Source organism: Ranitomeya imitator, chromosome 10 (assembly GCF_032444005.1).
Source record: "Ranitomeya imitator isolate aRanImi1 chromosome 10, aRanImi1.pri, whole genome shotgun sequence".
Classification (NCBI taxonomy): domain Eukaryota; kingdom Metazoa; phylum Chordata; class Amphibia; order Anura; family Dendrobatidae; genus Ranitomeya; species Ranitomeya imitator.
In genome coordinates, this window is record NC_091291.1 from 4,027,544 (window position 1) to 4,038,768 (window position 11,225).

Sequence of the window (11,225 nt, forward strand, 5' to 3'; positions counted from 1 at the left end):
TGCACTCACTATTCTGCTGGTGCAGTCACTGTGTACATACATTACATTACTGATCCTGAGTTACATCCTGTATTATACTCCAGAGCTGCACTCACTATTCTGCTGGTGCAATCACTGTGTACATATATTACATTACTGATCCTGAGTTACATCCTGTATTATACCCCAGAGCTGCACTCACTATTTTGCTGGTGCAGTCACTGTGTACATACATTACATTACTGATCCTGAGTTACATCCTGTATTATACTCCACAGCTGCACTCACTATTCTGCTGGTGCAATCACTGTGTACATACATTACATTACTGATCCTGAGTTACATCCTGTATTATACCCCAGAGCTGCACTCACTATTCTGCTGGTGCAGTCACTGTGTACATACATTACATTACTGATCCTGAGTTACCTCCTGTATTATACCTCAGAGCTGCACTCAATATCCTGCTGGTGCAGTCACTGTGTACATACATTACATTACTGATCCTGAGTTACATCCTGTATTATACCCCAGAGCTGCACTCACTATTCTGCTGGTGCAGTCACTGTGTACATACATTACATTACTGATCCTGAGTTACATCCTGTATTATACTCCAGAGCTGCACTCACGATTCTGCTGGTGCAATCACTGTGTACATACATTACATTACTGATCCTGAGTTACATCCTGTATTATACCCCAGAGCTGCACTCACTATTCTGCTGGTGCAGTCATTGTGTACATACATTACATTACTGATCCTGAGTTACCTCCTGTATTATACCCCAGAGCTGCACTCACTATTCTGCTGGTGCAGTCACTGTGTACATACATTACATTACTGATCCTGAGTTACCTCCTGTATTATACCCCAGAGCTGCACTCACTATTCTGCTGGTGCAGTCACTGTGTACATACATTACATTACTGATCCTGAGTTACATCCTGTATTATACTGCAGAGCTGCACTCACTATTCTGCTGGTGCAGTCACTGTGTACATACATTACATTACTGATCCTGAGTTACATCCTGTATTATTATACTCCAGAGCTGCACTCACTATTCTGCTGGTGCAGTCACTGTGTACATACATTACATTACTGATCCTGAGTTACATCCTGTATTATACTCCAGAGCTGCACTCACTATTCTGCTGGTGCAGTCACTGTGTACATACATTACATTACTGATCCTGAGTTACATCCTGTATTATTATACTCCAGAGCTGCGCTCACTATTCTGCTGGTGCAGTCACTGTGTACATACATTACATTACTGATCCTGAGTTACATCCTGTATTATACTCCAGAGCTGCACTCACTATTCTGCTGGTGCAGTCACTGTGTACATACATTACATTACTGATCCTGAGTTACATCCTGTATTATACTCCAGAGCTGCACTCACTATTCTGCTGGTGCAGTCACTGTGTACATACATTACATTACTGATCCTGAGTTACATCCTGTATTATACTCCAGAGCTGCACTCACTATTCTGCTGGTGCAGTCACTGTGTACATACATTACATTACTGATCCTGAGTTACATCCTGTATTATACTCCAGAGCTGCACTCACTATTCTGCTGGTGCAGTCACTGTGTACATACATTACATTACTGATCCTGAGTTACATCCTGTATTATACTCCAGAGCTGCACTCACGATTCTGCTGGTGCAATCACTGTGTACATACATTACATTACTGATCCTGAGTTACATCCTGTATTATACCCCAGAGCTGCACTCACTATTCTGCTGGTGCAGTCATTGTGTACATACATTACATTACTGATCCTGAGTTACCTCCTGTATTATACCCCAGAGCTGCACTCACTATTCTGCTGGTGCAGTCACTGTGTACATACATTACATTACTGATCCTGAGTTACCTCCTGTATTATACCCCAGAGCTGCACTCACTATTCTGCTGGTGCAGTCACTGTGTACATACATTACATTACTGATCCTGAGTTACATCCTGTATTATACCGCAGAGCTGCACTCACTATTCTGCTGGTGCAGTCACTGTGTACATACATTACATTACTGATCCTGAGTTACATCCTGTATTATACTCCAGAGCTGCACTCACTATTCTGCTGGTGCAGTCACTGTGTACATACATTACATTACTGATCCTGAGTTACCTCCTGTATTATACTCCAGAGCTGCACTCACTATTCTGCTGGTGCAGTCACTGTGTACATACATTACATTACTGATCCTGAGTTACATCCTGTATTATACTCCAGAGCTGCACTCACTATTCTGCTGGTGCAGTCACTGTGTACATACATTACATTACTGATCCTGAGTTACATCCTGTATTATACTCCAGAGCTGCACTCACTATTCTGCTGGTACAATCACTGTGTACATATATTACATTACTGATCCTGAGTTACATCCTGTATTATACCCCAGAGCTGCACTCAGTATTCGGCTGGTGCAGTCACTGTGTACATACATTACTGATCCTGAGTTACATCCTGTATTATACCCCAGAGCTGCACTCACTATTCTGCTGGTGCAGTCACTGTGTACATACATTACTGATCCTGAGTTACATCCTGTATTATACCCCAGAGCTGCACTCACTATTCTGCTGGTGCAGTCACTGTGTACATACATTACATTACTGATCCTGAGTTACATCCTGTATTATACTCCAGAGCTGCACTCACTATTCTGCTGGTGCAATCACTGTGTACATATATTACATTACTGATCCTGAGTTACATCCTGTATTATACCCCAGAGCTGCACTCACTATTCTGCTGGTGCAGTCACTGTGTACATACATTACATTACTGATCCTGAGTTACATCCTGTATTATACTCCACAGCTGCACTCACTATTCTGCTGGTGCAATCACTGTGTACATACATTACATTACTGATCCTGAGTTACATCCTGTATTATACCCCAGAGCTGCACTCACTATTCTGCTGGTGCAGTCACTGTGTACATACATTACATTACTGATCCTGAGTTACCTCCTGTATTATACCTCAGAGCTGCACTCAATATTCTGCTGGTGCAGTCACTGTGTACATACATTACATTACTGATCCTGAGTTACATCCTGTATTATACCCCAGAGCTGCACTCACTATTCTGCTGGTGCAGTCACTGTGTACATACATTACATTACTGATCCTGAGTTACATCCTGTATTATACTCCAGAGCTGCACTCACGATTCTGCTGGTGCAATCACTGTGTACATACATTACATTACTGATCCTGAGTTACATCCTGTATTATACCCCAGAGCTGCACTCACTATTCTGCTGGTGCAGTCATTGTGTACATACATTACATTACTGATCCTGAGTTACCTCCTGTATTATACCCCAGAGCTGCACTCACTATTCTGCTGGTGCAGTCACTGTGTACATACATTACATTACTGATCCTGAGTTACCTCCTGTATTATACCCCAGAGCTGCACTCACTATTCTGCTGGTGCAGTCACTGTGTACATACATTACATTACTGATCCTGAGTTACATCCTGTATTATACTGCAGAGCTGCACTCACTATTCTGCTGGTGCAGTCACTGTGTACATACATTACATTACTGATCCTGAGTTACATCCTGTATTATTATACTCCAGAGCTGCACTCACTATTCTGCTGGTGCAGTCACTGTGTACATACATTACATTACTGATCCTGAGTTACATCCTGTATTATACTCCAGAGCTGCACTCACTATTCTGCTGGTGCAGTCACTGTGTACATACATTACATTACTGATCCTGAGTTACATCCTGTATTATTATACTCCAGAGCTGCGCTCACTATTCTGCTGGTGCAGTCACTGTGTACATACATTACATTACTGATCCTGAGTTACATCCTGTATTATACTCCAGAGCTGCACTCACTATTCTGCTGGTGCAGTCACTGTGTACATACATTACATTACTGATCCTGAGTTACATCCTGTATTATACTCCAGAGCTGCACTCACTATTCTGCTGGTGCAGTCACTGTGTACATACATTACATTACTGATCCTGAGTTACATCCTGTATTATACTCCAGAGCTGCACTCACTATTCTGCTGGTGCAGTCACTGTGTACATACATTACATTACTGATCCTGAGTTACATCCTGTATTATACTCCAGAGCTGCACTCACTATTCTGCTGGTGCAGTCACTGTGTACATACATTACATTACTGATCCTGAGTTACATCCTGTATTATACTCCAGAGCTGCACTCACGATTCTGCTGGTGCAATCACTGTGTACATACATTACATTACTGATCCTGAGTTACATCCTGTATTATACCCCAGAGCTGCACTCACTATTCTGCTGGTGCAGTCACTGTGTACATACATTACATTACTGATCCTGAGTTACATCCTGTATTATACTCCAGAGCTGCACTCACTATTCTGCTGGTGCAGTCACTGTGTACATACATTACATTACTGATCCTGAGTTACATCCTGTATTATTATACTCCAGAGCTGCACTCACTATTCTGCTGGTGCAGTCACTGTGTACATACATTACATTACTGATCCTGAGTTACATCCTGTATTATACTCCAGAGCTGCACTCACTATTCTGCTGGTGCAGTCACTGTGTACATACATTACATTACTGATCCTGAGTTACATCCTGTATTATTATACTCCAGAGCTGCGCTCACTATTCTGCTGGTGCAGTCACTGTGTACATACATTACATTACTGATCCTGAGTTACATCCTGTATTATACTCCAGAGCTGCACTCACTATTCTGCTGGTGCAGTCACTGTGTACATACATTACATTACTGATCCTGAGTTACATCCTGTATTATACTCCAGAGCTGCACTCACTATTCTGCTGGTGCAGTCACTGTGTACATACATTACATTACTGATCCTGAGTTACATCCTGTATTATTATACTCCAGAGCTGCGCTCACTATTCTGCTGGTGCAGTCACTGTGTACATACATTACATTACTGATCCTGAGTTACATCCTGTATTATACTCCAGAGCTGCACTCACTATTCTGCTGGTGCAGTCACTGTGTACATACATTACATTACTGATCCTGAGTTACATCCTGTATTATACTCCAGAGCTGCACTCACTATTCTGCTGGTGCAGTCACTGTGTACATACATTACATTACTGATCCTGAGTTACATCCTGTATTATACTCCAGAGCTGCACTCACTATTCTGCTGGTGCAGTCACTGTGTACATACATTACATTACTGATCCTGAGTTACATCCTGTATTATACTCCAGAGCTGCACTCACTATTCTGCTGGTGCAGTCACTGTGTACATACATTACATTACTGATCCTGAGTTACCTCCTGTATTATACCCCAGAGCTGCACTCACTATTCTGCTGGTGCAGTCACTGTGTACATACATTACATTACTGATCCTGAGTTACATCCTGTATTATACTCCAGAGCTGCACTCACTATTCTGCTGGTGCAGTCACTGTGTACATACATTACATTACTGATCCTGAGTTACATCCTGTATTATTATACTCCAGAGCTGCACTCACTATTCTGCTGGTGCAGTCACTGTGTACATACATTACATTACTGATCCTGAGTTACATCCTGTATTATACTCCAGAGCTGCACTCACTATTCTGCTGGTGCAGTCACTGTGTACATACATTACATTACTGATCCTGAGTTACATCCTGTATTATTATACTCCAGAGCTGCGCTCACTATTCTGCTGGTGCAGTCACTGTGTACATACATTACATTACTGATCCTGAGTTACATCCTGTATTATACTCCAGAGCTGCACTCACTATTCTGCTGGTGCAGTCACTGTGTACATACATTACAATACTGATCCTGAGTTACATCCTGTATTATACTCCAGAGCTGCACTCACTATTCTGCTGGTGCAGTCACTGTGTACATACATTACATTACTGATCCTGAGTTACATCCTGTATTATACTCCAGAGCTGCACTCACTATTCTGCTGGTGCAGTCACTGTGTACATACATTACATTACTGATCCTGAGTTACATCCTGTATTATACTCCAGAGCTGCACTCACTATTCTGCTGGTGCAGTCACTGTGTACATACATTACATTACTGACCTGAGCTACATCCTGTATTATACTCCAGAGCTGCACTCACTATTCTGCTGGTGCAGTAACTGTGTACATACATTACATTACTGATCCTGAGTTACATCCTGTATTATACCCCAGAGCTGCACTCACTATTCTGCTGGTGCAGTCACTGTGTACATACATTACATTACTGATCCTGAGTTACATCCTGTATTATACCCCAGCGCTGCACTCACTATTCTGCTGGTGCAGTCACTGTGTACATACATTACATTACTGATCCTGAGTTACATCCTGTATTATACCCCAGAGCTGCACTCACTATTCTGCTGATGCAGTCACTGTGTACATACATTACATTACTGATCCTGAGTTACATCCTGTATTATACCCCAGAGCTGCACTCACTATTCTGCTGGTGCAGTCACTGTGTACATACATTACATTACTGATCCTGAGTTACATCCTGTATTATACTCCAGAGCTGCACTCACTATTCTGCTGGTGCAGTCACTGTGTACATACATTACATTACTGATCCTGAGTTACAGCCTGTATTATACCCCAGAGCTGCACTCACTATTCTGCTGGTGCAATCACTGTGTACATACATTACTGATCCTGAGTTACATCCTGTATTATACCCCAGAGCTGCACTCACTATTCTGCTGGTGCAGTCACTGTGTACATACATTACATTACTGATCCTGAGTTACATCCTGTATTATACTCCAGAGCTGCACTCACTATTCTGCTGGTGCAGTCACTGTGTACATACATTACACTACTGATCCCGAGTTACATCCTGTATTATACCCCAGAGCTGCACTCACTATTCTGCTGGTGCAGTCACTGTGTACATACATTACATTACTGATCCCGAGTTACATCCTATATTATACCCCAGAGCTGCACTCACTATTCTGCTGGTGCAGTCACTGTGTACATACATTACATTACTGATCCTGAGTTACCTCCTGTATTATACCCCAGAGCTGCACTCACTATTCTGCTGGTGCAGTCACTGTGTACATACATTACATTACTGATCCTGAGCTACATCATGTATTATACCCCAGAGCTGCACTCACTATTCTGCTGGTGCAGTCACTGTGTACATACATTACATTACTGGTCCTGAGTTACCTTCTGTATTATACCCCAGAGCTGCGCTCACTATTCTGCTGGTGCAGTCACTGTGTACATACATTACATTACTGATCCTGAGTTACATCCTGTATTATACCCCAGCGCTGCACTCACTATTCTGCTGCTGCAGTCACTGTGTACATACATTACTGATCCTGAGTTACCTCCTGTATTATACCCCAGAGCTGCACTCACTATTCTGCTGGTGCAGTCACTGTGTACATACATTACATTACTGATCCTGAGTTACATCCTGTATTATACTCCAGAGCTGCACTCACTATTCTGCTGGTGCAGTCACTGTGTACATACATTACTGATCCTGAGTTACAGCCTGTATTATACTCCAGAGCTGCACTCACTATTCTGCTGGTGCAGTCACTGTGTACATACATTACATTACTGATCCTGAGTAACATCCTGTATTATACCCCAGAGCTGCACTCACTATTCTGCTGGTGCAGTCACTGTGCGCACACATTACAGAGCTGCAATCACTCTTCTAGAAGCTCCAGAGCTGCGCTCCAGCCTCCGTTGCTCTGTGGGGCAGGCTCTGTGTTCTTTGTGTGACTGCTCTGTCCCCGTTGGGTCGCTGACAGTAGTAGATGGGGGGAATCTTCGTTTCTGCTCTTGTGTCGTTCTGTAGTTTGGGTTTTATTTTTGTGCTCGATATCTTCAGCCATTTCTCCGGGGATTGGGACGCGGCAGATACCAGTGAAGGCTCCAGTCAGGAGCCTGAAAACCTCTGAAAAATCTGAACTAAAACCATTCTGCACATAAAGGCAAAAATGGCAATGTGAAGGCTGCGATCACAAGGCGCGTCAGAGATTGGGGTGCGCTCTGGGGCGCAGACTTCTCACCACACATTTATGTTTGTTTTCCATTACACCCCTTCAGTAGAGGACTGGGGTATCTATCTATCTATAACTATCTCACCTTGCTGTCAGTGAATGGCAGCATTGTAGAGAACCAGAATACCTCACTGTGGAGGGTTTGCTACAATTGTCTCCATTCTGGACAGTGTGAGCTGTGCAATCTTTACACTGATACATTGTAGCGAACTCTTCGGACAGGGAGATAGAATGTTGTCTGGAGAGATCCATGATGGCGCTGCAGTCCTCCAGGGCGACGGCTGTGAAGATCTAGAGCCGGTGATTCTATGCACAAGTTAATATTTTTATTATGATGATGTTAGAAGTATTTGCCCGGGGCGGTCACATGAGGACGCACAGAGCAGCACCTGGTCCTGGGGGCTCCGCAGGAACTTGTTCTCTGTACATTGTGTCTGTGCACATCACACGGAATCAGAGGTCGCACACCACCCAGGACGTCACCGAGCTCATGGACCCCTCATCAGAAATCTGGGGCAGTGGAAGTTACAAACTTGTTGTATGTCTACCATCAACATTGCCAAGATAGTTCCTCGTGATCATCACACAATCCAGAAGTCTGTCGCTGATTCCCTGCACACACGTGTGCGTGCTGATAAGGAAGAATCGAGGACTCTTTCCAACAGGGAAGTGCGTAAGGTTAAAAGAGCAGCTGCACAAATGCCTCGTCATAGCAGCAGACAAGTTTGTGAAGCCTCCAACGTCCCCAGAACAACAAGATGCAGGGTCCTTCAGAGGTTTGTACATAAGCCATCCTGAAGACCACCTCTATTCACTGCACACAAGCAGAAACGGCTCCAGTGGCCAAACAATACATGAAGACTGACTTCCAAACTGTTTTGCTCACCGATGAGTGCCGTGCAACGCTCGATGGTCCAGATGGATGGAGTGGAGGACAGCTGGTTGATGGACACCCCATGAAAACACGGCTAAGGCACCAACAAGGAGGAGGTGGAGTAATGTTTTGGGCTGGAATCATGGGGAGAGAGATTGTCAGCCCCTTTATGATCCCTGAAGGGGTAAAGATGAACTCCATAATCGATGTGGAGGTTCTAAAACAACACTTCCTGCCATGGTTCGAGAGGAAGAACCGCGCTTTCCGCAGCAAGATCATCTTCATGGACGATAATGCACCGTCTCATGCTGCAAAACACATCTGCATCTCTGGCTGCTATGGACATAAAAGAGGACAAACTTATGGTGCGGCCACCATCTTCCCCTGACCTCAACCCCATTGAGAACCTCGGGAGCATCATCAAAAGGAGTCTATGATGGCAGGAGGCAGATCATGTCTAAGCAACAGCTCTGGGAGGGGATTCTGTCCACAGGCAAAACAATTGGAGCAGAAACCATCCAAAAACTGACAAATTCAATGGACGAGAGAGCAGAAACCATCCGAAATCTGACAAATTCAATGGACGAGAGAGCAGAAACCATCCGAAATCTGACAAATTCTATGGACGAGAGAGTTCAGAAGCTTCTTTCCAACAAGGGGTCCTATGTGCAAACATAACATCATCGAGAATAATGATTTAACTGAAAACTGATTGATTTCATTTTCTAATAAGCTGATGATGCTATAACTTCACAATTAACCATTTTTTTTGTTCAAAATTAAATAAAAAAGGTTGAAAACTCTGCTGTGCATAATAATTTGGAACATGCATTTTGAGTGTTTTTTTTTAAAAGATAGTTTTCATAGGCAGTTTGTTCCAAAACATTGCAATGATACTAGAATAGTAGATGACTGGAAAATAACAATGACGGCGATTCAGAGAGGTAATTTACAGAAAATATGAGGAAATATTATTTGCATAATAATTTGGAACACTGTAAATATCTGAACGCAAGTAATATAACAAGTGGTTTCTCCAGATTCACCACAAAATGATACCTTTACCAGTTCCTGCAATCTTGGGATTATTCTCCCCTTCATGACCAGCGCCTTTGTTAGTGAAGTTCCTCTGGCTGTTATAACCTGCTGCAGACGTGATGTTTAGCCAGACACCAGCTTCCAGAAGCATTCCTGAAAAGCAGCGGCTTCCAGGTCACTAAACTTCTTGGAACGTTAGGAGAATGGCCCAAAAAGATATTGTACAACCAAGAAGGATACAAGATACAGTGGCATTGAGTGTTCCTAGAGATACAGCTGGGCAGCACGGTGGCTCAGTAGTTAGCACTGGAGTCTTGGATTCAAATCCCACCAAGGACAACATCTGCAAGGAGTTTGTATGTTCTCCCCGTGTTTGCGTGGGTTTCCTCTGGGTTCTCCGGTTTCCTCCCACATTGCAAAGAAACTGATACGGAATTTAGATTGTGAGCCCCAACGGGGACAGCGATGATAATATGTGCAAACTGTAAAGCGCTGCGGAATATGTTAGCGCTATATAAAAATAAAGATTATTATTATACAGCTGGAAGCAATAGTTCACATGGGAGCACCGGCAGGATGTGGACGTGGCATAAAGAGGAGGCTGTCACCAGCTGCCACCAGATTTCTGAGAAGGCAGGTGCTCAAGACTCCTCAAGTTACTGCACAAGACCTGCAGCAAAATGTAATGGTAGCAGGCACAGAGACAGAGGCTTTCCACTGGGCCACCGTGCTGCTCGGATGAGTCTTTGGCAAAGTCATTGTTATTACTACCAGCACCAATGGGAAGATCAAGAAGAACTAGAACAGGTCCATTTGCAATATCCCATGGTGGGATTTGAACCTTGGACTCCCATGCTGAAAAGCACAAGTGATTTCCACTGGGCCACCGTGCTGCTCAGTAGCTAATCCTTGGCAAAATCATTGATATGACTCGCAGCACCAATGGGACGATCAGGAAAACTTAGAGCAGGTCCATTTGCAGATTCTAAAGTACAACTGAGAGGCAGAATTACTCAGACCTCAGTCAGAATTGAACTAAGGACCCAGGCATTGAAAGGTCTTCAAGCTACCCACTGAGGCACCGTGCTACCTGATAAACACCTGATGGCTAGGTCATCAATATGTCTATCAGTGCCCACCAACAGGTCATGAACAACTAGATCGGGTCTATTTGCAATTTCTAAAGTACAACTAAGATGTAGAATTACTCCGACCTTAGCCAGAATTGAACTAATGACCCAAGCAT